Below are 13,288 nucleotides of genomic sequence, written 5' to 3'. Positions count from 1 at the left end.
AACAGCCAACACATGAAGACAAAACAAACACATGCCTGGAAAATGAAAGTACCTACAGGAGTAGGGCTGGACCATTGCAGGAACTGGCGAACAGGACCATTGCAGGAACTCAGGATATTCAAAAGAAAACTAAGACTAAACAGGAATATAGGAACAGACTAAGATAAAATAGGATACATAGGCCCTAGAATTGGACATTACAGACCAGTGAGTCTGATATCTGTGCCAGGGATGACACCATGACCATCATGCTTTCCTCCTTAGGAGCACACCCAATGACCCTGGCTATATCGGGCTGTTCAGCAGGAAGGAACTGTGGTTCCTATCAGTGATATCAGGATCTTTGGCCCTATAAGAGGTCCTCTTGGATCTCACTTCCTCGCCTCAGATAAATGGTCCCCTGTGTGGTTCATCCTGGACTTCCATCTTACCTCTTCAGCTTGGTTTTCAGCCTTGCCTCATTGGCCTGGTCTTCAGCCTTGCCTCGCTCCAACCTGGTCATACATCTTGCCTCATCAGTCTGGTCTTCAGCCTTGCTTTAGTCTTTCCTCCTGCCCCATCCTGCTTATATTTCTTCCTGGCTCTGTCTTTCTCCTTGTGTCAGTCCTACCAGTGCCCCAGAATCTAGTTCTGGTTGCCTCTGGTCTTATCCTTCCTAGCACTGACCCTCCTTAGTTCCTTGCTTGCCTTGGACTTTAAGTATGCCTTGGCAGCCACCTGTCCTGACCTTTGGACCACCTCAGATTCTGTTCTAGCCTGGCCCGCATAAAGACTCTTTCACCAGCTGTCGGAACATACCTTGGGGATCCATCCACAAGGTTGTACCAACTGTGCTGTGGCAAAAGGGGATCATGCTCACATTGGATTCAACAGATTGCTGTGGCCATGAGCTCAGTGAATGCGATTCCCCAAAGGGCCATTGCCACATTGGCCAACCAAGTGCAGGAGCAAAAAGCTGAACTGAGTTCCTTGAGTGGTCTCCTGCACAGTTTTATACAACAGGCCCAGCAGCAATTAGATTAAATAACTGGTTTACTTCATACCTTGTCTCAGTGTTTAGATGTAGCACAAGCCCAACTTCCAGCTCCTGTTCCTGTACTGGCTCTGGTAAACCCCAGATTGGCACCTAGCAGGACTATGGAATCGATGTAACAGGTTCCCCCATCTCCGAGGTATAGTGGCAAACCTAAAGGGTGCAGAGGGTTCTTCAATGTGTGCAAAATACATTTTGAATTACAGTCAGCTCTTTTTTTTTCTGATCGTATCAAAATAATAAACATCCTCTCCTTTTCGAATGGTCCCATTCTCACCTGGGCTTCTCCCTTGTGGGAACAAGATGACTTGCTTCTTAGAAATCTGGATATCTTCATGCAACAGTTCTGCCTTTTCTTTTGACAAACCTGGGCGTGTCTTATCTATGGCTACAACACTTCTTCGCATTGGTGAAAGCTCTCACACTGTTGGCAAGAACATATTAGAATTTTGCACCTTGGCTTCCAAGCTTGGTTAGGGTGAAGACAGCCAAACCTCTATTTTCTGGCAAGGATTATCTGGAAGAATAAAGGACAAATTGGCAGCTCGGGATCTTCCTCCATCCCTAGAAGTCCTTATTGCCTTGGTCATTTGAGTTGACTTGAGATTCCAGGAACAAGCTCAAGAGAAGAAGACTTCCCATTGAATTATTCCTGTGGCTCCTGTTTCTGAATCCCTTGGAGTCAGCCCCAGATCCAGTGAGAGTTTCCACCTTCAAAGAACCCATGCAATTGGGAAGCACACAGCTCTCCACAGAACAGAAACCGAGACAAAGTTTCTCTGTGCAGCACCTGGACATTTTGCTAGTTGTTGTCTAGAGAAACTAGAAAATTCTGTGAACAGATGCATAGTTGGTAGGACAGATCTTAACTGTCCAGCTTCCTCTCCAAAACTGGTGATACCAGTGTCTCTTGTCTTTTATTTATTTATTTATTTATTTATTTATTTATTTATTCAATCTTATATACCGGCTTTCAAGTTCATTTCAAGGCGGTTTACATTGATTGAAGTTGCAGTAGCAACCTTCAAACACATATATACTAAAAACAAAACATGGTACATGACTAAAATACATTAAAACCAAAAGCTAGCTGACTAAAAATATATTAAACTAAACCCTTTCAAATCCCAACAATTCTGCCACATCTTCCCAGGTACCCCCCTTCCCTCCACTTCATTCAAACTGAAGCCTTACTTGACTCTGGAGCAAGGGGCAACTTTATTCAGGAGTCACTGTTATGCCAGTGTGGGTATCCTACTACCAGCATGACCACACCCTGTGTGATTTCTTATCTCTTTGGTGAACCCTTGCCTGGTTCTGTGACTAGAGTGGAGGAGTAGTCTAGTGGTTAGAGCAGCAGACTATGGCCCAGGAAATCCTGCTGTCGCTCCTTGTGACCTTGGGCAAGTCACTTTACCCTCCATTGCCTCAGGTACAAAATTATCCCCTGTGGGGATAGGGAAATACCTATAGCACCTGAATGTAATCTGCTTTGATGTACACTGTGATGTGTAGAAAAGCAGAATATAAAAATCTAAAAAAAATAAATAAAATATAACTACTGTGTCTATCACCCTGCAGATTGATCCTCATCAAGAAAACCTTCAGCTTATGTGCTACTTAAGGCAACCAATCCTCTTGTACTTGGACTATCCTGGCTCTGATTCCATCAACTGTCTATTGACTGGAGCACTTTACAGATCAAACACTGTGGTCCATACTGTCAGGAGCATTGTGCTGCCTCATCTTTGCCTTCGATCACTCCAATCTTTAGATCTGCTGCTCTGGTACACATTGCATTCTGACTTGTGCAGTCTAAAGTCTTAACACCCTGAAAATCTGCTGACTATTCAAAATCTGCCATCGTGGAGGTAGAGATCACTGCCAAGGCAGTAGAGGCTGTCCTCATTCAACACGATGATCTTGGAACCTATAAATCATGTCTTTTCCCTGCCAAAGGGTCCTTGTCCAAACAAAAGGATCAGTCAGCAGAACCATCTTCAGTTCAGCCAAGAAACCAAAGAATCACTGGACATTATGTTAAAACCCCTAAGTTCCCAGATGGTTTATGTCTACCCAGAAGCCAAAGATAAGAGGATTGGGAAGAGGGCTTAAAAGAGGGAGTATGGTTACATTTGATGCTCATGGGATGGCTCCGCGAGCAGCTGCACTCACCCCATTGGCTGCAGCTGTAATCTGCAGGATATAACCATGCACGTTGCGCCCTCCTTCTTAGGCATGCATGCGTCTGACAATGTTGACTATATCAGGCCTACGGTGGGAAGGAGCCATGGTGCCTATCACTGATGTCAGGATCTTCGGCCCTATAAGAGGGCCTCTCGGACACCACTTCCTCATCACAGCAAACAGGTCCCCTGTGTGGTTCAGCCTGGTCTTCCATCTTGCCTCTTCAGCCTGGTTTCCAGCCTTGCTCATCATGAGTAATAAGCCTTGGGGATACACAATGAAGTTACTAAGTTGTATATTTAAAACTATATTTTCTCTTATATTGTTTCCTCAATGCATAATAAAGCTCTGGAAGTCATTGCCAGAGGATATGGTGAAGGTTATTAGTGTAGCTGCATTTAAAAAAGGTTTGGACAAATTCCTGGAGGAAAACTCTATAAATCGTTATAGAAATCTGCTGCTTATCTCTGGGATAAACCATGGATTTATAATCTGTATTGGCTACTGTTGGAAACAGGATACTGGCCTGGATAAACCTTTGGTCTAACTCAGTATGGCAATTCTATGTCCTTTGTTTCTGCTGCTCCAGAGTAGGTGTAAAGATATGAAGAGATGTGTTGTAATGTGATTCATATACTTGATCTTCCTCAACAGGATTAATAATCAATAACTGTTTTATGTGCTGTCCATATAAGCCGGATTTTGAAAGGGTTACACGCATTAATCCGGAGGCTTTACGCGTGTAACTGGCCTTATATGCACGGGCCTATTTTAAAAAGGCCCGGCGATGTGCGTAAAGCTCTGGGATGCGTGTAGGTCCCTGGGGCGTTACAAAAGGGGCGGTCTGGGGGCGGGGCAGGGCAGGGGTGGGGAGGGGTGGTGGTGGGGCCAGAGGCCTCCAACATAGTGTAGGAGGATCACGTGCCGGTAGGCTACCGGTGTGTGCAACTTGTGCCTGCCCAGAGGCAGGTGCAAAAGTTAAGACAAGAGTCAGGGGGGTTAGAGTGGAGCTAGGGGGGGAAAGGTTAGGGAAAGGGGTGGGGAAGTTTAGGTTAGGGGGAAGGGAACGGAGGAAGGCACCGTGGCTCGGCACGTGCAAGGTGCATAATTGTACACCCCCTTGCGCGCGCCGACCCCGGATTTTATAACATGCATGTGCCTGCCCGCGCATGTTATAAAATCGGACGTACATGTACACGTGCCAGGTAGCGCATGCACATCTAGGCCGCGTGCGCTTCTTTTAAAACCTACCCCATAGTACTTAAAGTATGTCTTCTGTACTGTTTTTGAAAATCTCTATGCTGGTCTCAGTAACAGCCCTTGGGTTAGTGCACCCTAAGTGGTTGGGAAAAGTATAACACATCATTATATTTGTCCTATGTTATTTTGTATATCTGGAATGGAATTGTTAGGTCTGGGTAGGAAAAGAACTGCACCAGTATCCTGCTTTTCCTTTTCTTGGGGGGCAGGGGGGGGGAGTGTCACATACCTTGCCTGTCACTTATAGTTTCCTCAGGTTTTCCATCTTGGGAATGGGCAATATCTTTTTAGAGTCCTCCCCTGGCTTTAACGCCACCCTTTTGTGGGAGGCTTAAGTGAGCTATAAAACATCCCCCCAAGCATGCTCAGATTCAGTGGGAAGGAGATACTGAGTGAGGAGTGTGGAGTAGAGAGTAGTTCTTGGAAGAAGGAACTTTGTTGATAGTCATTGCCTCATCCCTGAAAGATTTTGATCAGAAGGAAGAGAAGGATATTGCTACTTAGTTTGTTGGCTTTTTTGACCAGTCTGGAAAGAAGGGCATCCCCTACCCATGGTATCCAGAAAGGCTGGGTCATTGATCTTTTTGCCCAAGCTGTAAATCAGAGGCAAAGGTAAAGAAAAGATTGGGATTTTGACTATTCCAGTAGGATTTGCTGGGTTCGGTTGAATTCTGAAGTTTGTTGTTGAGCTTGACGACTATTTTTGAATTTGAGGATTTTTTCTTCTTTTTGCCCAGTGGATATTGGAGTTGCATTCTAGCTACCCTACTCTTTAAGGGGAGGTGTTGTTAAGTATGGATGGTGGTGCAGAAGGAACAAAATGAACAGGTAAACTATAATTTTTCTGACTCTTAGATTTTTTTTATGCTGTTTCTAATTTTCACTATTCTTGCTTGGATCCTTATTTTTAAATTGAAGTAAACTATTTTGTTTTAAACATCAATTGGACACTGGCTATTTTATTTTTTCCCCCTACTATTCAGTGGTGAATGGACAGTGATTGGAGTGACTGCTAATGGCCAGTGTTTATTTTCTTTTTCTGGATCTCTTTGTGGTTCCTCCTACACCTTCTGAGGTTTACCCACCAGCATCCAGAGGTAGTGAAGATTAAATTTATTGACCATGCCAGTGGCCCAGTAAGTTAAACTTCCCTCCTGCTGGACATGAACCCTGGCACTGTAGCACTAGTGGATGATGCCATATAGCCAAATGGGGTAACCACTATATAAGTATTTATAATAGATTTTACATGAAAAAGAACATTCAAAGTACAGTCAGAGGTAAAAACATCATTTACAACATGTATTGTATTTACATGCACTGCTGAAACCCTATTGTAAAGCATATTGGGTGTGAAATTGCATGACTGAAAGCCTTGAGAAAACAGAATTACAATTACAATATACCATAGTAAACCTACCATAGCAAAACAGTGCTAACTGCCAATATTCAAACAATAACAACTCTACAGATGAAAAGGTAACATTGCAAATATTACACTAGGCCCTATAATACCAATACAACTGATTTTAGAATCATGGAAGCCTGGCTGCTATAGATCCCTACACAGAAACTATATGCTAGCAGAATACACCACCTTGATCACAGACAGACCTTCACCAAATATAAAATAAAAAGACCATAAAGTATGCATAGCATCATGTAGACAAGAACTGAACTGGAAACCACAACAAGCCATAACCTGTATGCAGTGAAACAATCCAAAAATAGAAACATCATTCTTCCTAAATCATGAAACAATAAAATCAATGAGATCGATATTCAGCCAATGGAGTGGCTTGATAAGTTAGATGGAGTTAGCTCTCCAGCTAACTTACAGGCCGATACAGTAAAGTGCGGCCGCAGTTACCCTGCTTCTAACCCGCTTTCTACTCACAATTTGGCCGCGTTAGTCCAACCCGCGATTCACTGTCCCTTTTAACACATCCTTACCGCTTCTTTAAATCAACGGGAAACCCTTTCCGCCCGCGGCATGTATATGATATGTAAACAATCGGATTAGGTATTCCCTCCTATACAGTAACGTGCGCCCCGATTATCGCCTTTTTAACCTGTAGTTTTGCCGCGCGTTTAACCTGCTAATTTACCGCCTACCCTTACCCCTGCGTTAGTGTGGAGCGTCAGGCAAGCCCCGGCAGAGAGAAACAGCAATAGGCAGGCTCCGGTCAAAATCGACTTGACATGTTATTAAAGCAAATGTGAATAAAGTGCAACAAAAGTAAACTTACTGCATGTGAATGACAAACAGTCCTCTCTCCCCCCTCCCGAAGCAAGGCGCACAGCGAAAATCGACAACATGTTATTAAAGCAAATGTGAATAAAGTGCAGCAAAAGTAAACTTACTGCATGTGAATGACAAACAGTCCTCTCTCTCCCCCTCCCGAGGCACGCACCGTGGCTTCCCTGCCTCCCGGGGGTAGCCGGCGGTGAAAGCTGCTTCCAGCAGCCCCCGCCGGCGAAGGTGGATTAACGCACGCCTGTATGTGCAATTTGGGTGCTCAAGCCAGCGAAAGTGCATGATCGACCGCTGTGACGTCACGGCATTCGGTCATGCACTTTTGCTGCCTTTAGCGCCCGCCTGTACGTTCAATTTGGGCGCTCAAGCCAGCAAAAGTGCATGACCGAACGCCATGACGTCACGCACGGCGTGCGCTCATGCGCCTCCACTGCCTTGAGCACCCAAATTGCACGTACAGGCGTGCGTTCATCCACCTTCGCCGGCGGGGGCTGCTGGAAGCCGCTTTCGCCGCCGGCTGCCCCAGGAGGCAGGGGAGCCGCGGTGCGCCTCGGGAGGAGGGGAGAGAGGACTGTCATTCACATGCAGTAAGTTTACTTTTGTTGCACTTTATTCACATTTGCTTTAATAACATGTCGAATCGATTTTCGCCGTGCGCCTTGCTTCGGGATGGGGGGGAGAGAGAGGACTGTTTGTCATTCACATGCAGTAAGTTTACTTTTGTTGCACTTTATTCACATTTGCTTTAATAACATGTCGAGACGATTTTCGCCGTGCACCTTGCTTCGGGAGGGGGGAGAGAGGACTGGCAATCCCCGACGCCCCGAGCGTAGGAGAACCATCCACTTCCTGGTACCTGTCATTTCAAATGACATTTGAAATGACAGGTACCAGCGCACCCAGGATACTGTATAGGCGCTGTATAGCGCTCTATACAGTAAAATGAATTGCTCAGGCCTACCGCTTCATGGACGCGCTTTGGACGTGGCTTGCATTTGCATCTAATTTAAATACTTTATCGAGCGGTATGTGATCCGAACTGTGCGTGCGGCAAACGAGGGTGCGCCCGGCACTGCCACACTCTTTCTAACGCGTCCTTACTGTATCGGCCTGTTAATGAGGATATTCAGTGGCATGGCTGCACTGCTGAATATCCCCAGCTTTCTTAAAGTTAGCCAGGTATACTAATCTGGATAAATTTAGGACAGCCCTATGGCGTGACCGGAGTTAGTAACTTATGCGGCTAATGCAGGTCCACCCCGAAATGCCGCCTGCCCACTCCCAGACTGCCTCCAACTTATGCGGCTAGAATTTAGCAACATATGGCTTTAAATATTTAGCTGGATAACTTGTCCAGTTATATAAAATATCTGTAAAAGTATAAAAAGAGCTCTACTTAGACAGATAATTCTTAAACTGTCATTTGGTTAATTACGATAGCCAGATAAGTAAATAAAAGATGCTACTTAGACAGATAAGTTAACTATCAGAAGTAAAGTGTCATGGAGTGGGAAATTAGCTGGATGGGGCATTTCCCCTGCAGGAACAAGGCCAGACTCTAGGGCAAAGCAGACAGGATCTTCTATCTAACCAGCTACCTCCCCCTTGGACTGAGCTGGCAGGACGTTGGTTGTAACTAGAGACAGACTGGGTCTAGAGGTAGGACAGGCACTGGAGCAAGGTAGGCCCAGGCAGTGAGCCAGAAACTGAAAACAAAGCTGGAACTGGAGGCAGATGGGTACTGAAAGCAGGTAGGAGTTTGAGACAGGCAGTGGCTGGAGATAGGACTGGGATAGGAGGCAAGGCCTGGCCTGAAAACAGGGCTGGGGTGGAGACATGGCTGGAACTGGAGGCAAGGGCTGAAGAATGAGACACAGAAGACTCACTGAGAACTGGGGCCATAGGGAAGACTGGACAGGACTAGACAGTCAGGTTAGACAAGACAAGAGAATACAGAAGGCCGCTTGGATTTGCGTCTAATTTGAATACTGAATCGAGCGGCTTGTGAACCAAAATGTGTGCACGTCAAACGAGCAGGCGCCCGGCACTGCAACACTTTTTCTTACACGTCCTTACTGTATCGACCCGTAAGCCAGATATTTGAAGAAGTCAAAAAAGAGCCATTGTGTTAAGTTTGATTGCTGGATAAGTGGCATTTTTAGACTTATCTGGCTATCTGACCTAGTTAGATAAGTAGAGGTTTAAGATTTATCTGTCTACGTATCATTTTTTTTTACTTACCCGGCTATCATAATTAACCAGGTGAGTCTGAAAAACATTATACTTAGACAAACAAGTAACGCTTTTCAGGCTTATCTGCTTAAATAGTGCCTTTGCTGCTACTTAGCCAGATAAGTCAGATTTTAGTTGGATAAGTGCACGCAGCTGGTATATATATGTGTATTTTTATTTCCAGTTTTAGGGGACATGCAGGTAGATTTTACAGGCATACATTAGACACATTTACCCTCCAATAAGTAGGCTTTTATACTAGAGATGTGAATCGTGTCCTCGATCGTCTTAACGATCGATTTCGGCTGGGAGGGGGAGGGAATTGTATTGTTGCCGTTTGGGGGGGTAAAATATCGTGAAAAATCGTGAAAAATCGAAAAAACGTAAAATCGCAAAACCGCACATTAAAACCCCCTAAAACCCACCCCCGACCCTTTAAATTAAATTCCCCCACCCCCAAATGACTTAAATAACCTGCGGGTCCAGTGGCGGTCCGGAACGGCAGCGGTCCGGAACGGGCTCCTGCTACTGAATCTTGTTGTCTTCAGCCGGCGCCATTTTCCAAAATGGCGCCGAAAAATGGCGGCGGCCATAGACGAACACGATTGGACGGCAGGAGGTCCTTCCGGACCCCCGCTGGACTTTTGGCAAGTCTTGTGGGGTCAGGAGGCCCCCCCCCAAGCTGGCCAAAAGTTCCTGGAGGTCCAGCGGGGGTCAGGGAGCGATTTCCCGCCGCGAATCGTTTCCGTACGGAAAATGGCGCCGGCAGGAGATCGACTGCAGGAGGTCGTTCAGCGAGGGTTCCGGCGCCTCGCTGAACGACCTCCTGCAGTCGATCTCCTGCCGGCACCATTTTCCGTACGAAAACGATTCGCGGCGGGAAATCGCTCCCTGACCCCCGCTGGACCTCCAGGAACTTTTGGCCAGCTTGGGGGGGGCCTCCTGACCCCCACAAGACTTGCCAAAAGTCCAGCGGGGGTCCGGAAGGACCTCCTGCCGTCCAATCGTGTTCGTCTATGGCCGCCGCCATTTTTCGGCGCCATTTTGGAAAATGGCGCCGGCTGAAGACAACAAGATTCAGTAGCAGGAGCCCGTTCCGGACCGCTGCCGTTCCGGACCGCCGCTGGACCCGCAGGTTATTTAAGTCATTTGGGGGGGGGTTCGGGAGGGTGGGGGATTTAATTTAAAGGGTCGGGGGTGGGTTTTAGGGGGTTTTAGTGTGCCGGCTCACGATTCTAACGATTTATAACGATAAATCGTTAGAATCTCTATTGTATTGTGTTCCATAACGGTTTAAGACGATATTAAAATTATCGGACGATAATTTTAATCGTCCTAAAACGATTCACATCCCTATTTTATACACATATGCCAGGAAATTTTCTAACATGCACACAGCAATGAAATTACCAGTTTTACAAATTGGTATACCAGTTCATCCATTCCATCTGAAGGTTCTTCAGGACCCTTCTGGCTCTTAAGCCTGAAGTCCTGCCATTTCACCCAGACCTCCCACCCAGTCATGTTTTCTCATTTAAGATGTTTATGATCACATACTCCATATATTGAGCAGTAGTAAATATATGCGAGTAAGCTGCCAAATTTACATGTAAAATAGTAACTTACTCATGTAAATGTTGGCCCCTTTCCAGAACACCCCTGGCCCGCCCTTTTTTTTACACAGGTAAACTTACTTCGAACCTTGATTTACGCATATATGCACAAGTTCCTAAAACAGCATATACTCATGCATATGCTATTTTACATGTGTAACAGCTAATTTTTATATACGCAACTTATGAAAGTTCACCTTTAAGAGAGAACAGAGAAGTTGAAAATAGAGATCTGTGTGCAGAAATTGTATGCTTGCTGTGGGATTGTAGTATAACAGCAAATTGTAGGAGTTAGAGAAGTAAAAAAATTATGCTAGTGTGTGAACAAGGCAAAAATATCTTTGTGGGGAAAAGCAAGCTGGGGTTATCATTGTAAGAACATAAGAAAGCCATACTGGGTCAGACTCGGGGCTCATCAAGCCCAGTATCCTGTTTCCAGCAGTGGAAAATCCAGGACACAAGTGCTTGGTAGGATCCCAAATAATAGATTCATGCCACTAACGTCCAGTACTATGCAGTGGCTTTAGACTAGTTTACCTGATTAATAACAGTTTATGAACTTTTTATCCAGGAACTTGTCCAAACCTTTTTTAATCCCAGCTACATTAATTGTCTTTATCACATCCTCAAGCAATGAATTCCAGAGCTTGTGATTTGAGTGAAAAAAATCATTTCTCCTATTTGCTTACATGTGCTACTTAGTAACTTCATGGAGTATCCCCAATCTTTGCATTTTTTGAAAGAGCAAACTATCAATTCACATTAATTCATTCCACTCCACTAATGATTTTATCAACGTCTAATCCTCTATCATAACTCCTCTCTGCCGTCTCTTCTCTAAGCTGAGCAGCCCTAACCTCTTTAGCCTTTCCTCACAAGGGAATCAATTCATCCCCTTTATCATTTTGGTCACCCTTGTCTATACCTTTTCTGGTTCAGCTATTCTTTCTTAAGATGTGGTGATCAGAATTGTGCACAGTACTCTATAAGGCTAATTTTAAAATGAGCACACGTGCGCCCATATGTAGATCTCTGTGCGCAAGCAGAAATACGCTTGAATTTTAAATCATGTGCACACTTGCACATATGATTTAAAATATACCTACCATGCATAAGTATGCTTCTAATTTTAAGAGATTACTCAGCAAACCTTCTTTGAGTATTTTACATAGGACTTTGCTAGCTTTAACACAAGTATATAAGCGGATTTTAAACATGCCCACACAAATGATATTCCCAGTTTTTCCTAGATCCTTTTCCTGGGTGGTAACACCTAACATGGAACCTAACATCATGCAACAGTTTGGATTGTTCCCCATGTACATCACTTTGTTCTTGTACACATTAAATTTCATCTGTCATTTTGATTTCCAGCTTCACAAGATCCTTCTACATTTATTCACAATCTGATTGGGTTTTAACAACTTGGAATAATTTTGTCATCTACAAATCTGATCATCTCACTCGCGGTTCCCCTTTCCAGATCATTTATAAATATATTTAGAAGCATCAGTCCCAGTACCCATCACTGGGGCACTCCACTGTTTACTTTTCTTCAATGAGAAAACTGACTATTTAGTTCTACTGTCTATTTCTTATCTTTTAACCATTTTGTCTAATATGTCATGACTCATGAGTATCTCAGGCCAAACTTTGTCAAACATCTTCTGAGTATCAAAATGTACCACATCCACTAGTTTACCATTATCCAAATGTTTATTAACTCTTTAGAAAAATGTAGAAGATTGGTGAGGCACGACTTCACTTGGATAAATCCATGTTGGCTGCGTTCCATTAAACCATGTCTGTCTATATATATTCTGTGATTTTGTTCTTTAGAATAGTTTCTATGATTTTTCCCGGTACTGAAGTCAGGTTACTTCTACTACTACTACTACTACTACTACTACTACGGCTATTTCATAAGGTAAGACAATGGTTAAAAATGTAAAGAAAAAAAAAAAGAAACTAGCAACGGTAACATGGAATAGACTTAGTTTTTGGGTACTTGCCAGATTCTTATGGCCTGGATTGGCCACTGTTGGAAACAGGATGCTGGGCTTGATGGACCCTTGGTCTGACCAATATGGCTTGTTCTTATGTTCTTATGAGGCTAAAAGCAGATAATCAAGCCTAAGATTTAAAAGAAGCCTCACAAAGGTGGGTCTTTAGATAGGATTTAAACCTTGTGAGAGAAGTTCAGGAAAACTATTCCACTATTCTACTACCAGTTTATAGTTTTATGGATCACTTCTGGAGCCTTTTGTAAAGATCGGCATTAAATTGGCACCCTCCAATCTTCAGGTACAATAGATGATTTATTGATAGGTTACAAAGTATTAGTAATAGATCTGCAATGTCAATTTATAATTCTTTCAGAACTCTGAGATGTAAACTATCTGGTTCAGGAGATTTGCAACTCTTAAGCTCTCCAGTCTGCTCTATTACATCTTCCAGATTCATTGTGATTTCAGTTCCTCTGAATCATCACCATTAAATATTTCTGGTACAGGTACATCCTCCTCAGTAAACACCAAAGCAAATAATTAATTTCATCTTTCCAAGAAGGCCTTGTCTTCCCTAAGTGCCCCTTTAACTCCTCAATCATCTATTAGCCTCTATGGCTGTAATCTGCATAGTCCCACCTTTTCCAGCCATCTCTGGGCTACTATGTGGCATAAGGCTACCTTTGGGGTACCTGTCATC

Source organism: Rhinatrema bivittatum, chromosome 3, assembly GCF_901001135.1.
Source record: "Rhinatrema bivittatum chromosome 3, aRhiBiv1.1, whole genome shotgun sequence".
Lineage (NCBI taxonomy): Eukaryota > Metazoa > Chordata > Amphibia > Gymnophiona > Rhinatrematidae > Rhinatrema > Rhinatrema bivittatum.
Note: the sequence above shows the minus strand (reverse complement) of the source record.